The sequence below is a fragment of the Meles meles genome, chromosome 6, assembly GCF_922984935.1.
Source record: "Meles meles chromosome 6, mMelMel3.1 paternal haplotype, whole genome shotgun sequence".
Lineage (NCBI taxonomy): Eukaryota > Metazoa > Chordata > Mammalia > Carnivora > Mustelidae > Meles > Meles meles.
This window is the reverse complement of record NC_060071.1, coordinates 26,231,085-26,243,449: the sequence shown is the minus strand read 5'-3', so window position 1 is coordinate 26,243,449 and position 12,365 is coordinate 26,231,085.

Below are 12,365 nucleotides of genomic sequence, written 5' to 3'. Positions count from 1 at the left end.
AATCTTGTCAAGTTAGTTCTTCCCAACATGATTTATAGATTCAATATAATCCCAAAAAGAAGTACAGCAAGTTATTTTGTGGATATCAACAAGCTTATTCTGAAGTTTATACAGACAGGCAAAAGATCCAGAAAAGCCAATATAATTTTGAAGTAGAACAACTTTGGGATACTGATTCTACACAACTTCAAGATGGAAGATATGGGTGAAAAGATCAGAAAGTCAACAGGTAAAATGAAAAAAAAAATGCAGCTTAAGTAAAATACAGACATTTTAAATCATTTTCAAAATATTAACATTATATATATATACATAGACATATTTATGTATATGCTAAAACACTTTAGAGCAATTCATTAAAAATAATAAATGATAAAGAAGCAACTTGGGATATTTTAAAGCCCCCAACCACTTCTAATGCAGAGCTACATTTGTGAATCTCTGGCCTAAGGGCCTATGTTTACAGGAAAGAATTAGATCAACAACCTCAAATGAATTTAGGGGTCTATTTTTTATTATTATGTTCAATTAGTCAACATATAGTACATCATTAGTTTTTGATGTAGTGGCCAATGATTCATCAGTTGCATATAACACCCACCCGTACCTCTGGCAACCACCAATCTGTTCTCTGTAGCTATGAGCTCCTTTTGTTTTTGTTGTTTTTTGTTTTTTTGTTTTGTTTTGGATTCCAAATATAAGAGAGATAATACAGAAGAAAAAAAAAAGACTTACATAAAGCTGTAGTAATCAAGGGGCAACTGGTTGGCTTAGTCAGTTAAGCATCTGCCTTCAGCTCAGGTCCAGGGATAAAACCCCACATTGGGTTCCCTGCTTATCTGGGAATCTGCTTGTCCCTCTCCCTGTGCTCCTGCCTCTCCTCCAGCACATGCTCTCTCCTGTGCATGTTCTCTTCTTCTTTCTCAAATAAATGAATAAATAAACTCTTAAAAAAATAAAGCTACAGTAATCAAGATTATGTGGTATTAGTAAAACAATGGATAAATAAATCAATGAAACACAATAAAGAGGCCCCCACAACACTCACATAAACATGGCTTTTGACAAAATAGCAAAGTCAATTCAATGGCAAAGAGATCATCTTTTTAGCAAATGAACATCTACATTAAAAAAAAAAGACACAGACCTTACACCTTTCATAAAAATTAACTTAAAATGTATCATAAGCCTACTATTAAACTCTTAGGAGATAACATAGGAGAAAATTCAGGTCACCCTTGGTTTAATGATGAACTTTCAGATAGAACACCAAAGCATGACCCATGAAAGAAAAATTTGATGAGTTAGACTTCATCAAAATTTTAAAAATTCTGCACTGCAAAAAATTTATTAAAAAATAAGAAAACATAAACTTATAGAAAATATTTGCAAAACATATATCTGATAAAGGACTGGATTCCAAAATAAACAAAAAACTCTTAAAATTCAACAATAAGAAGACAATCCATTTTTTAAAATGGAAAAAAGATCTGAAGAGACATCTCACCATAGAATATACCCAGATGGTAAATAAGCACATGAAACTCATGAAAAGATGTTCAACATCATGTGTCATTAGAGAATTGCAAATTAAAACAATGAGATAACACTATACACATATTAGAATGTCTGAAATCCAAAACACTGACAACACCAAATGCTGGCAAGAATATGGAGTAACAAGTACTCTAATTCAGTGCTAGTGGGAATGCAAAATAGTACAGCTACTTTGGAAGACAGTTCGGAGGTTTCTTACAAAATCAAACATATGCTTACCATATGATCCAGCAATTGCACTCCTAGGTATTTACCCAAATGAGTTGAAAACTTATGTTCACACAAAACCTGCACATGGATATTTTTAGCAGCTTTATTCGTAATTGCCAAAAATTGCAAGCACCCAAGATGTCATTTAATAGGTGAATGGATAAGCTGTGGTATATCTATACAATGGGATATTATTCAGTAATAAAAACAAATAAGCCATAAAACCACAAGAAGTCATGAAGGAACCTTAAATATATATTATTAAGTGAAAGAAGCCAATCTGAAAAGGCTGCATACTGTATGAGTCCAGTTATATGACATTCGGAAAAGGCGAAACTACAGAGACAGTGAAATTTAGTAGTTGCTGTGGGTTAGGGGGAAGAGAGATATGGATAGGCAGAGCACAGAGGATTTTCACAGCAGTAAAAATGCCTTGTATTGTTCTGCAGCAGAGGATACATGTCATCACACATCTGTCAAACCCATAGAATGTTTAATACAAAGAGTGAATTCTAATGTAAATTATGTACTTTAAGAATGCCTCAGTATTGACTCAGTTGTAACAAATGTGTCACACTAATTCCAGATGTTAATAATAGGGTAAATATATGAGTGTACAGGGGAGGTGAGAAGAGGTATATTGGCATTCCCTGCACTACCACTCAATTTTCTTGTAAACCTAAAATTGTTCTAAAAATTAAAATGTATTAATTTAAAAGAAGAAAAAAGAGAATGAAAAGGAAATGTCAACATTAAGGAAATACAGATAAGTGCTTTAGAAGGAAATTCAGAACATTAAACGCTTTTATTAGAAAGCTTTAAACTCAGTAACTTCATATTCCACTTAGAAAAACCAGAAACTAGAGAAGGAAAAAAAAAAAACTGAGACTGAAATAAGCAGAAAGAATGAAATAAGACAAATTAGAATAGGCCAATACAATTAATAATAGAAATGGAAAAACAATAGGGAAAATTGTCATAGTTGTTTCTTAAAAGAGATCAATATAGTTGACACTCCTCAAGTGAGGACCATAAAGAAAAAATAGAAGAAAACACAAATCATCATGAAACAAACAGGCAACCTCAATACTGATCCTACAGACATTAAAAAATAACAGAATCTCACAAACATCATTGTGGCCCTAAATTTGAAAATGTATGTGATATAGACCAATTCCTTGGGAGACTCAAATTACCAAAACTCACTCAAAATGAAATAGATAACCTGAAAAGCCTTATATTTATTAAATAAATTGAATTTGAAAGTGAGGACTTCCAAAAAACCCAAAACACCACAAAAAACAAAACTCCATGTCCAAATAGTACCAAGATGTCCTTCAACCAATGAATGGATTTAAAAAACAAAATAAAACAAAACAAAACAAAAAACCTGTGGTATATAATACAATGGAATATTATTCCACAATAAAAACAAATGAGCTGCTGAATCACACGACTAATATTAAATAAATTGGATCAATAATTATTGGATCATAGAAAAGAGACACCCCTTCCTATAAGTTCCATCTTGGCGTTATCTTCCTGACATGGCCCCAAGCCCAGTAACCATGACCATGACTCCCCCTTAAAAGCAGGAAAACCCTGCCTGCCTCCTTGGGTCTATCTGCCGCTGGGGTTAGCTTCTCGTTCCGCCTGGAAACTGCGTATCTCAAATCTGGTGGGAGGTACTCAAGGGCCGCCACCGTGTCACACATTTAATGTAACAACCGTCACCTTCCAATTAGCCACACCAAGAGAACAGTCCCATACGGGGCGCTGAAGGAACAACAGACTTCACTGCAGCCCATCTGCCTTTCCAATTTTCTTTTGGTCAACTGAACAGATGATTTTTTTGCTCCTGGGATCCAGGCATGCGAGCAGAAGGGAAACACGGGCTGGGCATGTGCTGGGCCAGCACACAGACGATGCCAGCTCAGGAGCCCATTCACAATGGACTCGCCCCGCATGTGTGGGAAGAGTCCCAGGATTGGAAGCAAAAGGGCTCTAGAGTCACATGGTCTTGGGCAAGTCACTTCCTTCCTAGGCCTCATGTAACTTCTCTGCAAAAACAAGTCCATGCCACCTGTACCTGCGTTGAGTGTCAGGAGGATAAATGAGAAACATTCTGGAGTTCCCACCAGGAGCCACAAAGAGCTAAATGAATGGAACACACTGTTAAAACGAAAGCTATCTATATGCTCTACTTCCCTGAAAAGTACAACAATTTGTTGGGATTCCCAAGCTCTTTCTTTCCACTGAAGCAGCTGTTTTTGCCTTCTCCCACAAACGCACAACTACTAAGGACTGTGGTACCAGTAACAGAGAACCCAGGTGCTACTCTGGGCGGTGAGGAGTGCATGCACCACTCGGGGTGACTCACACTGTCGTCTTCCCAATCTCTGCCCCGGACCACATAATCCTGCGACGGCTCTCTGGCTGCATCCCCTTGGGCTCACCAAATGGCATCCAGCCCCCACCCTCAGCCCTGGCATGTCCTATCTGATGGGTATGAGTTACAAAAACAATCCCTAAATGCCTTTGATGGGGGTAGGTTCAGGTGGCATGTCATCTTGGTGACAGCTTAGTCTTCCATGTAGGGAACCCGTGGTGCAAACCACCCCCACCCTCCCTGCCACGCTCTGTTTTGAGTATGTCCCCTCCTCCTAGCTTTAGGTTACGTGGAAGTGGAATCACTGTGATACATGGTAATGCCTTTATGAGACAAGTGTGTGCCCAGTAGAGGGGACTAGTGGGGCCTTGAACTCGAGAGAAGGCTCCATCTAGGGACTTGGTATCACAGAGAATTGCTTGGCCTGCTTCAGAGATTACCTAGCCCTCCTGAGAGGATTCCGGGCAGCTCTTAACCCACTTACCTCTCTTACGAAATCAGGCTCTGTATAGAATTCTTTTTTTTTTTTTTTTTAAAGATTTTATTTATTTATTTGACAGAGAGAGAGAGATCACAAGTAGGCAGAGAGGCAGGCAGAGAGAGAGGAGGAAGCAGGCTCCCTGCAGAGCAGAGAGCCCGATGCGGGGCTCGATCCCAGGACCCTGAGATCATGACCTGAGCCAAAGGCAGCGGCTTAATCCACTGAGCCACCCAGGTGCCCCTCTGTATAGAATTCTTGAATGTCCTGGTAACCATAGGCTTATGCACATCCTTTCTTTGCCTGTGACCTCTCCACTTCATCAGGTAAAATCCCGTTACAATGGACGTTATAAAAAGAAATTCCGTATAATAAAGCTATTTCTATGGCTCATATCAAAAAAAAAAAAAAAAAAAAAAAAAAAAAATAATTATTGGATCAATATTAAATAAATTGTTCAAAATAAAAGAAACAAGACTCAAATGGCTACATGATTCCCTGTATAAAACTTTTTTTTTTAAAGGCAAAATTATAGGGTCAGAAAACAGATCAGTGGTTACCAGGGTTTGATGCAGGTAGGGTTGACTCCAAAGAGAACAAACATGGAAAATTTAGGGTAATAGGACTGTTTTGTGAGGTACTATGATGGTAGGTATATGAATCCATGTATCTATTAAAACATAGAACTGTATAGGGGTGCCTGGGTGGCTCAGTGGGTTAAAGCCTCTGCCTTCGGTTCAGGTCATGATTCCAGGGTTCTGGTATTGAGCCCCGCATTGGGCTCTCTGCTCAGCAGGGAGCCTGCTTCCTCCTCTCTCTCTCTCTGTCTGCCTCTCTGCCTACTTGTGATCTCTGTCTCTCAAATAAATTAAAAAGAAAAAAAAAACACATAGAATTGTATATTACAGAGCAAAATTAACTGTATGGAAATATCAAATAAATTATCCAAGACTGGAAAGATCCCAGGATGGGCTGCATACTACAATAAAGGAATCTAACTATTATAAATGTATGCATAATCCCATTAAATCGAACATGACAAAAATAAGCTAACCTGTGTAACTTTGGAAAACTGTTTTGACTGAATATTGTAAGGTTAAAGATAAAAAACCTGTACATAAACAATTACTGTAATAGTTTTGGGTTGACCATCATGAATTAAAGTTGCATGTATAATAGAGCTAAATAAATAATTAAATTGTAGAAAATAAAAACCGGGTTTCTCATTGTCAAAAATAAAGTTAATAATATGTAAGGAGAAGGAAAGCTGGAATAAATCCTAAGTATTAAGAAATATCACAAACTCATGCCAATTTTTATCTGCATATCAATTGTATAGATAGGTAGGTAGGTAGATAGAGAAAGATAATTATGCATATATGTATACATGGATAATAGACTTATATACTTTTTCCTATCTATGTTCACAGAGATGGCCTAGAAGCAGTAACAAGCCAATAGTAATGACATACCCAGCACCTAGATCTTGGTTTCTAAATCCATTCTCCAATAAAAAGAACCAGGTTGCTGGTTCTGGAGAAATGGTTGATTCTAGGGTTGGGTAATAGTTTAGTGCGTCTTGCAGTGCCAGAAAGTAATTTTGGAACTACTTAAAGAAATGGTTAGATATAAAAAGGACATAGAGACCATCCTGAAAGCACTCCCAATGGTCAAAGCTGGAGCATTAAAAAAAAAAAAAATATATATATATATATAATAAAAAATTAAAAATATATATATAATAAAAAAATTAAATATATATATATTTTATTTATTTATTTGACAGACAGAATTAGAGGGAGAAGCAGACCCTTGAGCAGAGAGCTCGATGTGGGGCTCCATCCCAGGACCCTGAGATCATGACCTGAGCTGAAGGCAGAGGTTTAACCCACTGAGCCACCCAGGTGCCCCAAGTGAAGTATCTTGAACAGTATAATAAATAATGAAAATATTGAATTATAATCCAAAGGAAAAAATCCTTGAATCTACAATGATATAAATAAATAACTGAACAAGTAAATAAATGTGAGAAGGTACAAATCTTTTTTGCTGAAGAGTTCCAAATAAAATACAATTATTCTTCCTTCCAAAAGATGGTACTTAATTCCCCACCTTTTGGGTTTGGACTGGACCTAGTGAGTCTCCCAAACAAGAAGTATGAAAAGAAGAAAAAAAATGACAACCTTATAGTGGAGAAACTTCATCAATACTATCTTAACCAAGTTATCTAGGTTAATATCATCAGTAATGAGTCATTTGCTATATCGTATGCCCTATGATATCCTTCCCCAAAGTCCTTAACCATATTCTAATTGTGAGAAATCATTAGGCAAATCCAAATGGAGGGGCACATTACAAAATACCTGACCACATGCCCAAATACTCTCTAAAATCATCAAAATCATAGGGTGAGGAAAAAAGACACTGCCATAGATCAGAGGAGACAAAGGAGACAAGATGACTAAAAGCAACATGGTATCCCTGGATTAGATCTGGGGGCAGAACAAGGTAATAGAGGAGAAACCAGAAAAATTCCAGTAAATTCTGTAACTAGTTGTATTATTTAATGTTAATTTCTTAGTTTTGGCAAATTTACTATGGACATAGATGATGCTCATGTTAAGGGAAGCTGGGTGAAGTATACGTGAGAACTCTGTATACTATCTTTGCAACTTTCATTTAATCTAAAAATATTCCAAAATAAATGTTTTTCTTTTAAAAATCACTCTAATTGCTAGTCCTCCATGTTTTTAGTTCCATTATTTGGTCTCTACCATTCCAGAATCATATTATTCTGATTGGGAATAGGGAATCTGCCATCCAATGTAGCTCCTTCTACTGTTAATCTCCAGCTACACAGGATAGCTACAAATGAATTTTTCAAGTATATTAGTACCATCTACACCAATGAATTTTTTGTGTTTTGGTGAAAAGATTATCTTCCAAGTCCTCTGTGAAGCTGTTTAAAGACTGGCTAAGTAGGTTGCACATGAGATACACTCCAAAACACCCATCTCTTCAACTCTTGTACTCCTTCCTCTAAAGGTTGCCAGGAAGTTTTTGACTTCTCAGTCCCAGTAATGTGGGCAACAGTTGAATGCAGCTTTTAATTACACTTTAGCAGACTGGTGATACCATTCCCGGTGGGTAAGCCACAAATTACATTCATGTGATTACATTACATTAGTAATTTCAGTCCAATCTCATTTCAAATTTTGTCCATTTAGGTCTAATATTCTTAAAATTCACTCTCATGCATCTTTCCTCTGACTCTTCCAGATAAAAATTGGCGAGTTCTTACAGTAAATTTGGTATTTGTGTTATCTTCATAAAGATGACTAGTTCTTCTCTGTCTTGCTATGCTGAGATCTGATACCCATATGGAACTGGATGCCATGAGGAGTGCTGAGAAAAATTAGCATCTCCTTCTGAGGCAATTGCCTTAAATGCAGCCACTGAAAAGACTTTTTGCTGGAGAAAATTGGTCCCTCAGACTTGAGGGCGGGAGAGTTGGGTCAGGAGGAAAATTCACTGGAATGTGGGGTCATAATCATTAGCTCTATCTCTATTTGGACAAATTCTACCCATGCATTATTGCTGTAGAACAAGATTACTGCAAATCTACTGTCTTAAAACAACAAAAATCTCTTGTCTCGTGGTTTTTGTGTCAGAAGGCTGGACATGAATTAGCTGGGTTTTCTGCTTCAGGGTCTCACAAGCTACAAGCAAGATATCGGCTGGGGCTGCTAGCTATATCATCTAACGCTCTGGGAAGGAACTGGTTCTAAGATCACGTGGTTGTTGATAGTATTTCTCATAGGCTGCCAGACTTAGAGCCTCAGCCTCTTGCTCATCATATATTAGAGATCATCCTCAGCTCTTTACCACATGGCCCTCTCCATGTGGTAGCTCACAATATGGCAATTCACTTCTTCAAATTCATAGAGAAGAAAAGTATCCTAGCAAGACAAATTACAATCCTATGAAATGTAATCACATGCATTCTTTCCCCTTTGCCATCTTCCAAATTTTGGAAGCAAGTCACAGTTCCCACTCACACACAAAGGAAGTGGATTATATAACAGTCTAAACACTAGGGTATGGTGATCATGAAGCACACCTCAGAATCTGTCCAGCACAATCTCCATCCCTCATCTTAGAACTTTTAGTCTTTAGACTTTTCCACAAGTATCTTGATCTTAACACAAGGGACTTGGGGAGGTTGTATATTTAAATGGAAATGGAGTTCTTGTGCACTATAGATGGGAATGTAAATTGGTATAGCCACTATGGAAAACGGTGTGGATGTTCCTCAAAAATTAAAAATAGAACTACCATATGGTCCACCAGTCTCACTTCTAGGTATGGTTCTCAAGGAAATAAAATAACTATCTCAAAGATATTTGTGTACCCTCGTGTTCAACACAGCATTATTTGCAATCGCCAAGACAGGGTAACAACCTAAGTGCCCATCTAAGATGCATGAGAAAATAAAATGTCACATATGTGTACAATGGAACATTATTCAGCCATGAGAAAGAACATCCTCGCATTTGCTGCAACATGGATGGAAATTGAGGACAAGGGAAACAAGTCAAAGAAAGATAAATACCTCATGATGTCACTTATATGCAAAAACTAAAATAAAAAGAAACTAACAGAGAGAACAGACTGTAGTTGCCAGAGGCGAGTTGAAAGGTAGGGGGAATGGGTAAAGGTGATTGAAGTATAAATATCCTGTTGTAAGATAAGTAAGTTCTGGGGATGTACTATACAGCAGGGAAACTATAGTTAATAATACTGTGTGTATATTTGAAATTTGCTAAGAGAGTAATCTTAAAAGTTTTCATCACAAGAAAAAAATTTGTAACTATGTGAGGTAATGGGTGTTAATTAAACTTATTGTGGTGATCATTTTGCATTATATACATATATCAAAACATTATGTTGCATGCCTGAAACTAACACAATGTTATATGTCAATTATATCTCAATAAAAGTATGGGGAAAAGTCATCACCAACTAACAACTCTTTCCCACAGTAGGTAAATACATAAATAAATAGAACTGCAACTCTACTACTAATAGTAGGAAAGTGGGCTTGGTTTTCACATCTGCCCTGCAGTTAAAGAAAGCAAAGATGTCATTCAGAGACTGGCTGATTTTTCTAACCACGTTCTGAGTTGGGCACATCACATCTTCAAATCCCCCTTTTCCTTTTGTACAATGCCTAGGTCCACCCAGAACAGCTATGTAACTACAACATTGTAATCACCATTGTTGCCATAGTAACTAGGTTTCACAGATACTGGACTGCTAAATGCCTTGCCTTTATGGTTCTTGATACTTATAATTAAACACATACTGCATTGTGCAAAATCTCTTTATATTTGAAACTTTTTTCTCTTCTCCAATACTGAAAATTAAATGTGGTTTTATCATAAAACACAGCAATTCAAGGAAATTAGTATCTAAGGAAATTTCAGTTTCTTAACCAAAATAGTAAACAGCTGCTATTTTATTGATGTGGAATGACAACCAGCCATCCTATGCTATGGTTTTTCCAGAGAACAATGGGAAAGAAATTTTAATTATTAAAACAAGTGTTACTTCCTACATCCCAGAGTAAACCAGGTATGTTTCCTCCTTCGCACAATGTCTCTAAGAAGCAGTAGTAATCTTGTAAAAGGAAATCATCTCTGCTTTCCTCCATAGGTCATCTGAACCCAAGAGGGGAAAGCATGATAAGGAAGAAAGCAATCCTGGATTTTTGTGAACTTTTGAGTACAGGGCCATTCTTTGTAATCAACAAAGTGACACAACAACAGTTTTGTGGGTTTTTTAAAAAGATTTTATTTATTATTTGACAGAGAGCTAGAGAGCACGTAGACAGAGTGGCAGGGAGAGGGAGAGAGAGAAGCAGGCTCTCTGCTGAGCAGGGAGCCCAATGCGGGGCTCAATCCCAGGACCCTTGGGATCATGACCTGAGCCCAAGGCAGCCGTTTAACAAACTCAGTCACCCAGGTGCCCCAGCAACAGAAGGTTGAAGCACATGTTCAGTCTTGGGTGGAGGGAAAATGACAAAAGAGCAGTGTCACTACCGGGTGTCAGAAAGTGGAACATGGAGGTCAGAATGGAGAGACACCTCTGTAGGTCACAAGGGCCAAGGGATGCTGCACAGACAAGTTAGGCATTGCACTAGAAAACAAGAAGTAAACAAGTAAATTGGGAGACATTGGAGAGGGGACAAACCATGAGAGACTGTGGACTCTTAGAAACAAACTGAGGGTTTTGGAGGGGAGGAGGGTATGGGGTTAGTTGAGCCTGGTGGTGGGTTTTAAGGAGGGCATGTATTGCATGGAGCACTGGGTGTGGTGTATAAATAATGAATCTTGGAACACTGAAAAATAAAATTTAAAAATAAAAGAGGTAAACAAAAATAAAACCTGGCTACTAAAAATCAGTAGGACCAGGAATCAGGAAATCTGGGTGCTAGGCCTCCACCTCTGCACTTCCAAGCTTCACTTTTCTGGGTGTCAGAGGGAGTCTAGAACTTGAGGGGTGTTCTCCCATTTCCCTCCAAGCTAGCATTTCATATGCGAGACTTAAATGACCCCAGTTGAATGTGCCATCAGTGCCACAATTTTTTGTTTCTCTTTTTGTCTAATAGTTTTTCTGACATTGTCAAATAAAAGGATAGCATGCCTTCCCAGCAAAGATGGTGTTCTTGTCACTGTATTTGCTGTTCCATTATGGCCTCAACTTCCATCTTGCTTTATGTTCTGTGGAGCTGAATCAGTAAAACATCTCCTTCTATTCTGAAGTGTCAACCTGATGGTGTATGAACTAATTCAAACATAGCATCTCATCTTTTCTTTTTTTTTTTTTTTCTATATTTATTTTATTTATTTGGAGGGGGGATGGGCAGAGGGAGAGAGAAACACAAGCATTCTCCGTGGCTCAGTGCAGGGCTTGAAGCAGGGCTTGATCCCACTACCCTGTGATCAGATCTGAACCAAAACCAAGAGCTGCATGCTCAACCAACTGCACCACCCAGGCTCCGCAGCATCTGATTTATTTTAGACACTTAAAACAAAATAGTTAAGTGTGCTCTTAGATATTCCAACCTCGGAACTGGGACATGTTTATAAAAATAATTTCTCTAGATGGTGGCTATTTTATTCTGAAACAAGTCAGTACTTATTTTGTATACCAACCTACCCCATTTCAGGTACATGCTCTGAGTCAGTAGGACGCTCCTCGATCCCATGACAGCTGAGTAGTCCAAGTAGTAACAGCAGCACTCTCAAGGAACACAAAACTCCTCTTCCAGCTTCAGATTTTTTTTTCTTTTTCTGAAATTGCAGGTCACAAGTGAGTTGGCCTTTACCACTAAGTTGTTTTGCCATTGCTTATTTCGTAAGACTGATATATATTGGGAGATTCAGTTTGTCCAAAAAGCAAGTAAATTCTAAAACCTCTACATAAGGAAAGCTCTAAAGCTTAGGGATCTGGCATGTCACCAAGCACTTACCTGGTGGACTGACCCCCTCACTGAAAGGAGCGAACACACCAATGGCTTTCTGGACTCTCTGGCTGGGAGCTGCTACCCACTATGCCCGTGTCTATGTGGGCTTTACACAGCAGTGCTCAGGCCTATAGTGTCATCTGTAGTTTATAGCTCCATATCAAATGATTCTATGAAGCAGGAATTACCATCACCCCATGTCA